This window comes from Apium graveolens, chromosome 4 (assembly GCF_009905375.1).
Source record: "Apium graveolens cultivar Ventura chromosome 4, ASM990537v1, whole genome shotgun sequence".
Taxonomy (NCBI): domain Eukaryota; kingdom Viridiplantae; phylum Streptophyta; class Magnoliopsida; order Apiales; family Apiaceae; genus Apium; species Apium graveolens.
This window is the reverse complement of record NC_133650.1, coordinates 44,567,283-44,578,681: the sequence shown is the minus strand read 5'-3', so window position 1 is coordinate 44,578,681 and position 11,399 is coordinate 44,567,283. Positions and strand designations below refer to the sequence as shown.

The window sequence follows — 11,399 nt, the reverse complement described above, 5'->3', positions numbered from 1 at the left end:
ACATGAACCTATGCTAGCATGGCAAGTTCTAAATCTCAAGATCCACCGTCGCTTCACAAGAGATTAACACCCTATCTTATATGTTCGCGACGCACATAAGACGAATACGCACAACCAATACTAGATATCATGCAATCATCACATACTAAAGTATTAAACAATTAACTAAAGAATTTCATAATAAATCCGTTGCAACCCCATGATCACGATTAGCCCATAATAGAACTTATCGCCATCATGGGTTCATATGAAATCATGATAAACAAACACAAGAAAATAACAACTAAACTGATTATATTAAAACAGAGTACGTCAGAAGAGTAAATAAGTCAAAGCAAGAAAACTAGCATCCAACGTTACAACGAAACAAGAATCACAAGAATATATGCTTCCTCTTCGTTGTTGTGTGCTAAATCGGTCTTCTTCCTTATCTCCTTCGCTTCTTGCAAAACACAATCTAAAACATAATCTCCTCTTAATACTCTGTGAAAAACATCTCAAATCTACCTATATAATAGTCCCATAAAACTCAGATTACATAGAAGTTGGAAGCCAAACAGAAGTAGAAGTCTAAAATAATATATCTTTTTCCCCGACCCTGCGCGGCCGCTCAGCATTTCTGCGCGGGCGCGCAAGGCTGCTACGCGGCCGCTCAGCATTGCTGCACGGGCGCGCAGGACCCTACTGGAAAATTTCCAGGTTTGCTCCGTTTCTTCGCCGTAATCTGCCCGTTCTTTTCCTCTCTCAATGGTGAACACATGCCAAGGCTTATTCTTGATGATTCCTCCTCCGAAATGCAACTAATACCCTGAAATGCATAAACACTAGAAAAACGCATCAAATACATAAAATACTTGATTTCAAGACACCAATTTAAGCCATTTTAAGACGTTCTAAGTGGTATAAAATGCCACTTATCACACCCCCAAACTTAAATCGATGCTTGTCCTCAAGCGTCACAGACTCAAAAACAAATAAAAATATGCATGAATGCAATCTATATGAAAATGTAACGATCCCCCTTACTACAATTAACCAACCAAATTGCCACGTCTCAACGAATGCAGTTAGACACTAAAGATCAATAAACTCATGCAAACGGACATACCGCCAGAAACGTGGTGTGTGCAAATGCTTAACAAATATGCTTTGGAACTAGACCAATTACTATGACTAGACTATCCTCAAGGCAATCCTATGATTATACAAAGAATAAAAATTCTAGGCACAAAGTGATATACAACACTACAAGAACTCTGGAGCTTACTACGGAATCGTGCTTTTTATTTACAACTCAAATGCTTATTTGACCGTGCAATGAGTGAGGTCCACAAAAGACTTATACAATGGTATCCATGTAACGAGCGTTAGGTTAGCGGATCCCAGACTCTAAAAGCCTTAGGTCACTAGGCACAAAGTCCCCTAAGAACTTAATAACTCGAATACCAAAGAGCCCACTCTTGATCAATTATGCAAAAAATTTTATTTTTATTTTATTTTATTTTTTTTTCTCTGAGCAAGTGCGTTTCGCTCCATCTTGCTCAACCCTAGACTACTCGCATAACATGCGAGCCGGCTACTAGCCATTTGACGCCTAGCCACAACTAGCAATAAATTCCATTTTTACTCCATTTTTTTTCTTTTTCATGCCTTTACCACTAAGAACCTATTATCAAATTCTAAGCATAATAAATAGATTATCCTCGAAAATAATCAGATCATAACAACAATCTAGCCCTTAAGCATTCTCTAAGACTTAGTGAAAATACAAGTGCTTCTAGCATGCATATCAACCTACACAACTTAATATCACTTTAATGCTATCACTACACTCGCATCAATATCACAATTCAGTCGATAAATCATTGCAAAAGGGATCATGGTATATGCATGAGCTATATGATATGACAAACAAATAAAGCTATATATATAAAAAAACTATATGACAAAAATTATGCAACTATATGAACTAATTATCATGAATATGCAGCTATATGACACACATAAAATATTCCTTAACTACCACCCCCAAACTTAAAATCTTCAATGTCCCCAGTGAAGGTAGTAGAAAGGAACACAGGGTATACCTACTCGGAGTCATCATCATCATCACCCTCAGTGGGTGGAGTACCAGGCGGCGGGTATGCAGAGTCCTCACCAAAAACTGGCCACTGGATATCAGCTCCAAGGCCTCGAAAAGCAGTCCCTAACGCAAGGGTGAGCTCCTGAGCAAACCTGCTCTGCGTCTCATACATGGCATCCATCCGCCGTGAAAGCCTCCTATACTGGGCATCACCCATCCCAGCACCCTCCTGAGCTCTCGAAGAACTAGCTTCACCACGCCCTGGCCTGGCCATAGTAGCAACTCGTGCTGGACGCCCTCCTGGAAGACGATAACCCAGCCCATGCTCCTCAGGCTCACCACCGGTCCACTCCTGCATCCCATTCAGAGTGCCAGAATCTATCGGAGCTGCTGGCAACTGCAACTGCTCATGAGCCGGCCAGTTCACTCCTACTGCTCGGCATAGCTTTGTAACCGTGGATGCATAAGGGATGTTCATATGCTTTGCTCCCCTCAAAAACTTCAGAATTCCTTGGTAGATAAACTCACCAAGGTCCACATAGTATTCCTCATTCAGAATTCCCCACAGCAGCTGTGCTCTCTCAACTGTGACCTCGTGTGCATGTGAAGAAGGCAAAATATTAGCACAGATAAATGCATTCCATGCACGGGCATACCTGTTCATGGCGATCGCCGGAAAGTGACGATACTCATTATTGGCTGGACTGCGGTTCCAAACTGTGCCCGGTCGACAGAGAGTCGCACAAATCAAATCCAAGTCAAAGTCCTCAGCAGTCTTTTCATTCCAGTTCTCCTCCTCGGGCTTCCTCTCTCGCTGTCCAATCACACGGTGAATCGCCGCAGGATGATAATCAACCGCCAGCCCACGAACTACAGAAAACCCATTCTTTTCAGCCTTCGCGTTCGCGTAGAACTCGCGAACAACACTCATCGGTACTGCTTCGGGTGACTCACAAAAAGCTATCCACCCCTTCTCTGCAATCATGGGCAACAACTCACCATCCCTCCCTGATGGTAAAAACCCCCTCTCCTTCAGAATCGGCTTCCCCAATAGCCTAGTGTACTCCTCCTCCGCGGCTCTGTCAGTTAACCGAGGCCTTGCAGCAGTACCCCTTGATGAATCAGCAGTAGGAACTGTGCTGCTGCTGTCAATAGTGCGTGCTCTCTTGGGTGCCATTGATTTGTGAATAAAAGTGTGTAAGAACTGATTTTAGATGTTTATGAGAGGGTTTAAGTATAGGAAGTTGTGGGAGATATGTAGGATAGGTGTATGTATATATAGGGTGTGGAGTAGGTTAAATTAGATTAGGAGTGGGGTTGAGGGATAAAATCATGGGGTAATGGGAAAAGAATTCGTGGGTTTATGGGCTGTAATGGGTTTTTGTGTTTTTGTTTTTTTTTTTTTTTCTGAACTGTAAAAAATTTTCTGGAACTCGACCCCTGCGCGGCCGCTCAGCATTTCTGCGCGGGCGCGCAGCAAGCTGCGCGGCCGCTCAGCATAGCTGCGCGGGCGCGCAGAGGGTCTCTGGAAAAATTTTTTTCAGCCCCTGTTTTCTGATTTTTTTGTGTTTTTGGATAGGTTATTAACTTCTAAGGGTTCCTGTAACAACAATTCATGGGTTGCCTCCCACGCAGTGCTTCTTTTTCGTCATTAGTTTGACGTTCCGTACCTTTCTCACGTAGTCAACACAATGGCACTAACCACCTCTCGGTTTGCCATATCCCCATAGTAGTGCTTCAACCGCTGACCGTTAACCTTGAATGCTTGGTCCGAATCATTCTCAAAAATTTCCACTGCTCCATGTGGAAACACAGTTTTGACAATAAAAGGTCCAGACCACCTTGATTTCAACTTCCCAGGAAAAAGTCGGAGCCGAGAGTTGAATAACAGAACTTGTTGCCTTAGCACAAATAACTTAGGATGTAGCTTCCTATCGTGCCACCTCTTCACCTTTTCCTTATACATTTTGTTATTCTCGTACGCTTGAAGTCGAAATTCATCAAGTTCATTAAGCTGAAGCATTCTTTTCTTACCAGCTGCATCTAAATCCAGGTTCAATTTCTTCAATGCCCAGTAGGCCTTATGCTCAAGCTCCGCCGATAGATGACATCCCTTACCGTACACTAACTGAAATGGTGACATCCCAAGTGGAGTTTTGTATACTGTTCTGTAAGCCCAAACAGCTTCATCGAGCTTTAAAGACCAATCCTTCCTTGACGGACAAACAACCTTCTCTAGAATGCGCTTTATCTCTCTGTTAGACACTTCCGCTTGACCATTTGTTTGCGGATGATAGGCAGTAGCTACTCGATGATTCACATTATAACGCTGCATCATAGAAGTGAACTTACGGTTGCAAAAATGAGATCCTTCATCACTTATGATTACCCGAGGTGTTCCAAACCTTGTGAAAATTTGCTTATGAAGAAAATTTAGCACTGCCTTTGCTTCATTTGTCGGTAAAGCTTTAACTTCGACCCATTTTGAGACATAATCGACTGCCAGCAAGATGTACTAATTATTGCAAGACGAGATAAAAGGCCCCATGAAATCGATTCCCCATACATCAAAGACCTCGACTTCAAGCATCACATTTAATGGCATCTCATCCTTCCTTGACAAATTTCCCACTCTTTGGCAACGATCACACCTTAAAACAAACTGATGAGCATCCTTGAATAAGGTAGGCCAAAAAAAACCTGCTTGCAGAATACGAGCTGCCGTCTTCTCACCTCCATAGTGTCCACCATAAACCGTGGAATGGAAATCTCGTAATATCCCCTCCGTCTCACAGAACGGGATACATCTCCTGATGATCTGGTCAACTCCCTGTCTAAACAAATATGGTTCATCCCACATATACCACTTCACCTCATGCAAAAACTTCTTCTTTTGCGCGGATGTCAAATTAGGAGGCATTATATTGCTGACAAGATAGTTTACAATATCTGCAAACCATGGTTCTTCCTCCTGAATTGCAAACAACTGCTCATCCGGAAAAGATTCATTGATTAACGTCCTATCTTGTGAAGTAGAATCGGGATTCTCCAACCTAGAGAGATGGTCAGCTACTTGATTCTCAGTACCTTTTCTATCTTTGATCTCTAACTCAAATTCTTGAAGTAAAAGCACCCAACGAATGAGTCTCGGCTTCGAATCCTTCTTAGAAACCAGATAGCGAATAGCTGCATGATCAGTGAATACTGTCACTTTCGTACCAAGCAGATAAGATCGAAATTTCTCAAAGCCAAAGACTATAGCCAAAAGCTCCTTCTCAGTAGTGGTGTAGTTCAATTGGGCCCCATTTAAAGTCTTACTTGCATAGTAGACCACATGGAAGAGATTTTTCTTGCGCTGTCCCAGAACTGCACCTACCGCATAATCACTCGCATCACACATCATCTCAAATGGTTCTGTCCAATCTGGTGCTGTAATAACTGGTGCCGTGATCAAACTCTCCTTGAGAGTCTCGAATGCTGCCAAACATTCATCATCAAATTTAAAAGGCACATCTTTCTCAAGTAAATTGCACAACGGCTTAGATATCTTTGAAAAGTCCTTGATGAATCGCCGATAAAAACCCGCATGACCGAGAAAACTACGGATTCCTTTCACCGAATTAGGTGGGGGAAGATTTTCAATGACTCCCACCTTGGCCTTGTCCACCTCCAGACCCTTGCTAGAGACCTTATGCCCAAGGATAATGCCTTCACGCACCATAAAATGACATTTCTCCCAATTAAGCACTAAATTAGTTTCCACGCATCTTTTGAGTACGGCGCGCAGATTATTCAAACATTCATCATATGAGTGTCCAAAAACGGAGAAGTCATCCATGAACACTTCGACGTTATTTCCAATCATGTCAGAGAATATAGCCATCATACATCTCTGAAAGGTGGCCGGGGCGCCACATAACCCAAACGAAACTCTACGAAAAGCAAATGTGCCAAATGGACAAGTGAATGTAGTCTTTTCCTGATCCTCTGGTGCAATTCAAATCTGATTATACCCGGAATAACCATCCAGAAGACAAAAATACTCATGTCCCACCAATCTGTCAAGCATTTGATCAATGAATGGGAGAGGGAAGTGATCCTTTCTTGTGGCTTTGTTCAATTTCCTATAATCCATGCATACTCTCCATCCTGTAACTGTTCGAGTAGGGATGAGCTCATTCTTTTCATTTGCGACCACAGTGATACCTCCTTTCTTAGGAACACATTGTACAGGGCTCACCCACGAGCTGTCAGAAATAGGATAAATGATGCCTGCATCTAGCCATTTCAGAATTTCTTTCTTCACCACCTCCTTCATGACGGGATTCAGTCTTCGTTGCTGTTCCACAGTTGGCTTACTTCCTTCCTCTAGCAGAATTTTATGCATACAATATGAAGGACTTATCCCCTTGATGTCTGCTATGGTCCATCCTATAGCCGATTTGAATTCTCTCAACATCCTTAAGAGCTTGTCTTCCTCACTACCTGAAAGGTCAGCTGAAATAATAACAGGTAACGTAGATGAATCACCTAAAAAAGCATACCTCAAGTGTTCAGGTAATGGTTTGAGCTCCAAGGTAGGCGTTTCCTCTATTGATGGTTTGAGCTTCCCTTCAGCGTTCTTGAGGTCAGAAGTACCAAGAGATTCAAATGGTATATCCAGCTTTCGCTTCCAGGAAGAAGCGTTCAGATATTGTAATTGCTCTTGCTATCTTCATCATCACTGTCAAATTCCCCCACTAGGGCCTTTTCCAATGCATCAGACATTAGCATGTGATCGAGTTCCGAAGTAACCGCAGAATCAATCACATCCACTTTTAAGCACTCCTCATCTTCTGTAGGGAATTTCATTGCCTTGAATACGTTGAAGGTCACATCCTGATCTTGGACCCGCATAGTAAGTTCCCCTTTTTGCACATCTATCAAGGTACGGCCAGTAGCCAAGAAAGGCCTCCCCAAGATTATGGGAATCTTCTTATCTTCCTCAAAATCTAAAATAACAAAATCTGCAGGAAAGAAGAGCTTATCCACCTTGATGAGCACATCCTCAACTATGCCCCTTGGGTAAGTAATGGAACGGTCAGCCAATTGTAGCGACATGTATGTGGGTTTTGGATCAGGAAGATCCAGCTTTTTAAAGATCGACAACGGCATCAGATTAATGCTTGCTCCCAAATCGCAAAGGCACTTGTCAAAAGTTAGATTGCCAATGGTGCAAGGAATGGTGAAGCTTCTTGGATCTTTCAGTTTTGGTGGTAACTTTTGTTGCAGAACCGCGCTGCATTCTTCCGTGAGAGCAACGGTTTCAAGGTCATCCAGTTTCACCTTCCTTGAAAGAATAGTCTTCATAAACTTCGCATAACTAGGCATTTGTTCCAGAGCCTCAGCGAAAGGTATATTGATGTGAAGTTTCCTGAACACCTCCAGAAACTTCCCGAACTGTCTATCCAGCTTTTGTTGCTGCAATCTCTTAGGAAAAGGTGGTGGAGGATAGATCTGTTTCTCCCTTGTATTAGCCTCAGGCAGAGTGTGTTCAACAGTAGTCTTCCTTGGTTCCGCCGCTTTCTCCTTTTGCTTAGATTCTTCATCTCTAACTTCAGCTTCGACTTCTTTTGCCTTTTCAGCATCAGCTACTTTTCCAGACCTTAAGGTAATAGCCTTGACTTGCTCTTTAGCTTCCTTCCTGCCTGGTACTTCCGTGTCACTGGGAAGAGTGCCAGGTTGACGTTTGAGCACTGCATTGGCTAATTGACCGATTTGATTTTCCAAGGTCTTGATAGAAACCGCCTAAGTCTTACACAACAGCTTAAGTTCCTCAAAATCAGCACTAGTAGGTGCAGCTGCACTTCCCTGTTGAGGATATGATTGCCTTGTAGCATACTGCTGTGGTTGCTGGAATCCAGGTGGGTTAAACTGTTTACTCACTCCTTGCTGATATGGTGGCTGAATAGCATTCTGATTATTCCCCCAGCTGAAATTTGGATGATTTCTGTTGTTAGGATGATAGGTCGCTGGCACAGGCTGCTGTTGTCGCTGATAATTATTCACATACTGAACAGATTCGTTGACAAGAGAACACTGATCCGTAGCATGAGAACCTGCACAAAGCTCACAAACCATAGCTATTTGATTAACTCCATACGTAGCCAAAGAATCAACCTTCATTGATAGCGCTTGGAGCCGGGCTGCAATAGCGGTGGCTGCATCAACTTCCAGAATACCTGCTACCTTGCCTGACGTCATCCTCTGAGTTGGGTTTTGATGCTCATTTGCAACCATCGTCTCGATAAGATTATACGCCTCAGTATAGCTTTTAGCCCATAAGGCGCCTCCAGCTGCTGCATCGAGCATGGGCCGAGATTGGGCCCCCAAACCATTATAAAAACCAGTGATTACCATCCAATCCGGCATTCCATGATGTGGACATTTTCTTAACATTACCTTGTAGCGTTCCCAAGCCTCGCACATAGATTCTGTAGGTTGCTGCGCAAACTGAGTAAGAGCACTCCTCATAGCAGCAGTCTTTGCCATTGGATAAAACTTCACCAGAAACTTTTGCGCAAGATCTTGCCACGTAGTGATTGACCCAGCTGGTTCATAATGTAACCAGTCTTTAGCTTTATCCCTCAGTGAGAATGGGAAAAGCCTCAACTTGATAGCCTCATCAGTCACGCCATTATACTTAAAAGTGCTGCAGATCTCGACAAAATTCCTTATGTGCATGTTGGGGTCTTCAGTTGCCGCTCCTCCAAAAGAAACAGAATTCTGCACCATCTGAATAGTGCTCGGCTTGATTTCAAAGGTGTTAGCTTGAATAGCCGGATGAAGGATGCTTGACTGAATGTCATCAATTTTAGGCCGAGAAAAATCCATAAGAGCTGGATCAGCTTGAACAATACGATCTCCCATATTTACTGGTTCTTTCTGCTCAGTTCCTGAATCCGAATCCTCGAAATCTAACTTCTCCGGTGTATCAAGAACTTTGTCTTTCTCCTCAGCTGTATCTAAGGTCCTCTTGCGAGCACGAGAACGAGTTTGCATAAACGTTTGCTAAAGTACCTGAAACACAACCGAAAAGAGTAATTAACTACTACGTCCTAATCACTGAGTCCTAATGACCAATGATGGTAAGTACATAAACTAAACAAATACGCCGAGTCCCCGGCAGCGGCGCCAAAAACTTGTTAGGGCGAAATCACGCACTAATATTCACACAAGTATACGCGTTCGCAAGTAATATAGAATACTTTCTAGTTCGTTCCCTCAGAGACTCAGACTAATTTATTGTCTAATTTAACTCACTCACCAATGTATAACTACTTCTCAATGTTAAGATAATAACACTTAAAATTGTTGATTAAATATTAACTATAATTAACTACTTAATTAACCACTTAACTAACACTTCAATTTATCAATAATAAAACACTCATGAGATCACAACTTCATTATTACTTCCTTCTATAGCCATTGTTATTACCTTTAGCATGTGATAGTGATGATATTAATCGAATAACACAAAACTGATAAAAGCCAACTTTCATTGTACTAATACCATTCTACCAAACATCCACAATTAAGATAGAAGTTGAATAGTCATCAATTATGTTGAGTTCCTATATGTCTACAGAAATTGACAACATAACGATTTAAGCACAAGTTATTCATTTTTGATTACATAGGGCAAATAAAACTGTTAGAGTTACCCACTAATCATGCACAACGTACATGAACCTATTCTAGCATGGCAAGTTCTAAATCTCAAGATCCACCGTCGCTTCATAAGAGATTAACACCCTATCTTATATGTTCGCGACGCACATAAGACGAATACGCACAACCAATACTAGATATCATGCAATCATCACATACTAAAGTATTAAACAATTAACTAAAGAATTCCATAATAAATCCGTTGCAACCCCATGATCACGATTAGCCCATAATAGAACTTATCGCCATCATGGGTTCATATGAAATCATGATAAACAAACACAAGAAAATAACAACTAAACTGATTATATTAAAACAGAGTACGTCACAAGAGTAAATAAGTCAAAGCAAGAAAACTAGCATCCAACGTTACAACAAAACAAGAATCACAAGAATATATGCTTCCTCTTCGTTGATGTGTGCTAAATCGGTCTTCTTCCTTATCTCCTTCGCTTCTTGCAAAACACAATCTAAAACATAATCTCCTCTTAATACTCTGTGAAAAATGTCTCAAATCTACCTATATAATAGTCCCATAAAACTCAGATTACATAGAAGTTGGAAGCCAAACAGAAGTAGAAGTCTAAAATAATATATCTTTTTCCCCGACCCTGCGCGGCCGCTCAGCATTTCTGCGCGGGCGCGCAAGGCTGCTGCGCAGCCGCTAAGCATTGCTGCGCGGGCGCGCAGGACCCTACTGGAAAATTTCCAGGTTTGCTCCGTTTCTTCGCCGTAATCTGCCCGTTCTTTTCCTCTCTCAATGGTGAACACATGCCAAGGCTTATTCTTGATGATTCCTCCTCTGAAATGCAACTAATACCCTGAAATGCATAAACACTAGAAAAACGCATCAAATACACAAAATACTTGATTTCAAGACACCAATTTAAGCCATTTTAAGACGTTCTAAGTGGTATAAAATGCCACTTATCAGGTGGCATCCCAATACTGGCATGATAACTGTTGTTGTAAACAAATTCTACCAGAGGTAAATGCTTGTTCCAACTTCCTTTGAAATCAATAGCATAAACACGTAACATGTCTTCGATTGTCTGGATCGTTCTTTCACTCTGGAACCTCCAATGGTTGTAGCAATCCACTTGGTCTATGATGCTCTACTATAACTCTTTGACATATATAACATCTGCTAATCCATTCCCCAATTTCACTCTTCATATCTGGCCACCAATAATTTTCCTTTAAATTTTTATACATCTTGGTACTCTCTGGATGGATTGAATACCTTGAGTTATAAGCTTTCTGTAAAATTTCATTCTTCAAATCCGTCACTGGTGGAATCCAAATTCTAGAAGAAACCTAAGAATACCTTGATCATCCTTTTTACGTGCACAATTCTTCACCTACCAAACAATTTATATCCCGATCCATTACCTCTTCCTAACACTTCCTTATATTCTCTAACAACTCTGACTGAAAAGTCATACTATACATTCTTACTCCTTTTGGATCATGAACCCTGACTTCCAATTACAATTTCTTGAATTCTATAGATAATTCTTCTGGTGCAGTCCCTATGTTCATCCTCTCTCCTTCTTACTTATCTCTTGCCACTACATTTGCTTTTCCTCGGGAGTTCATACTT

The 11,399-nt window shown here is 41.7% G+C and overlaps 1 non-coding gene across 1 annotated transcript; it reads left to right on the top strand.

The window, feature by feature from the left end:
* The first annotated feature begins 8,492 nt into the window (after positions 1-8,492).
* On the top strand, positions 8,493-8,599 carry LOC141722500 (small nucleolar RNA R71). The gene has a single exon (XR_012575517.1). It is a non-coding gene; the product is annotated as a small nucleolar RNA R71 (small nucleolar RNA).
* Positions 8,600-11,399: the final 2,800 nt, after the last annotated feature.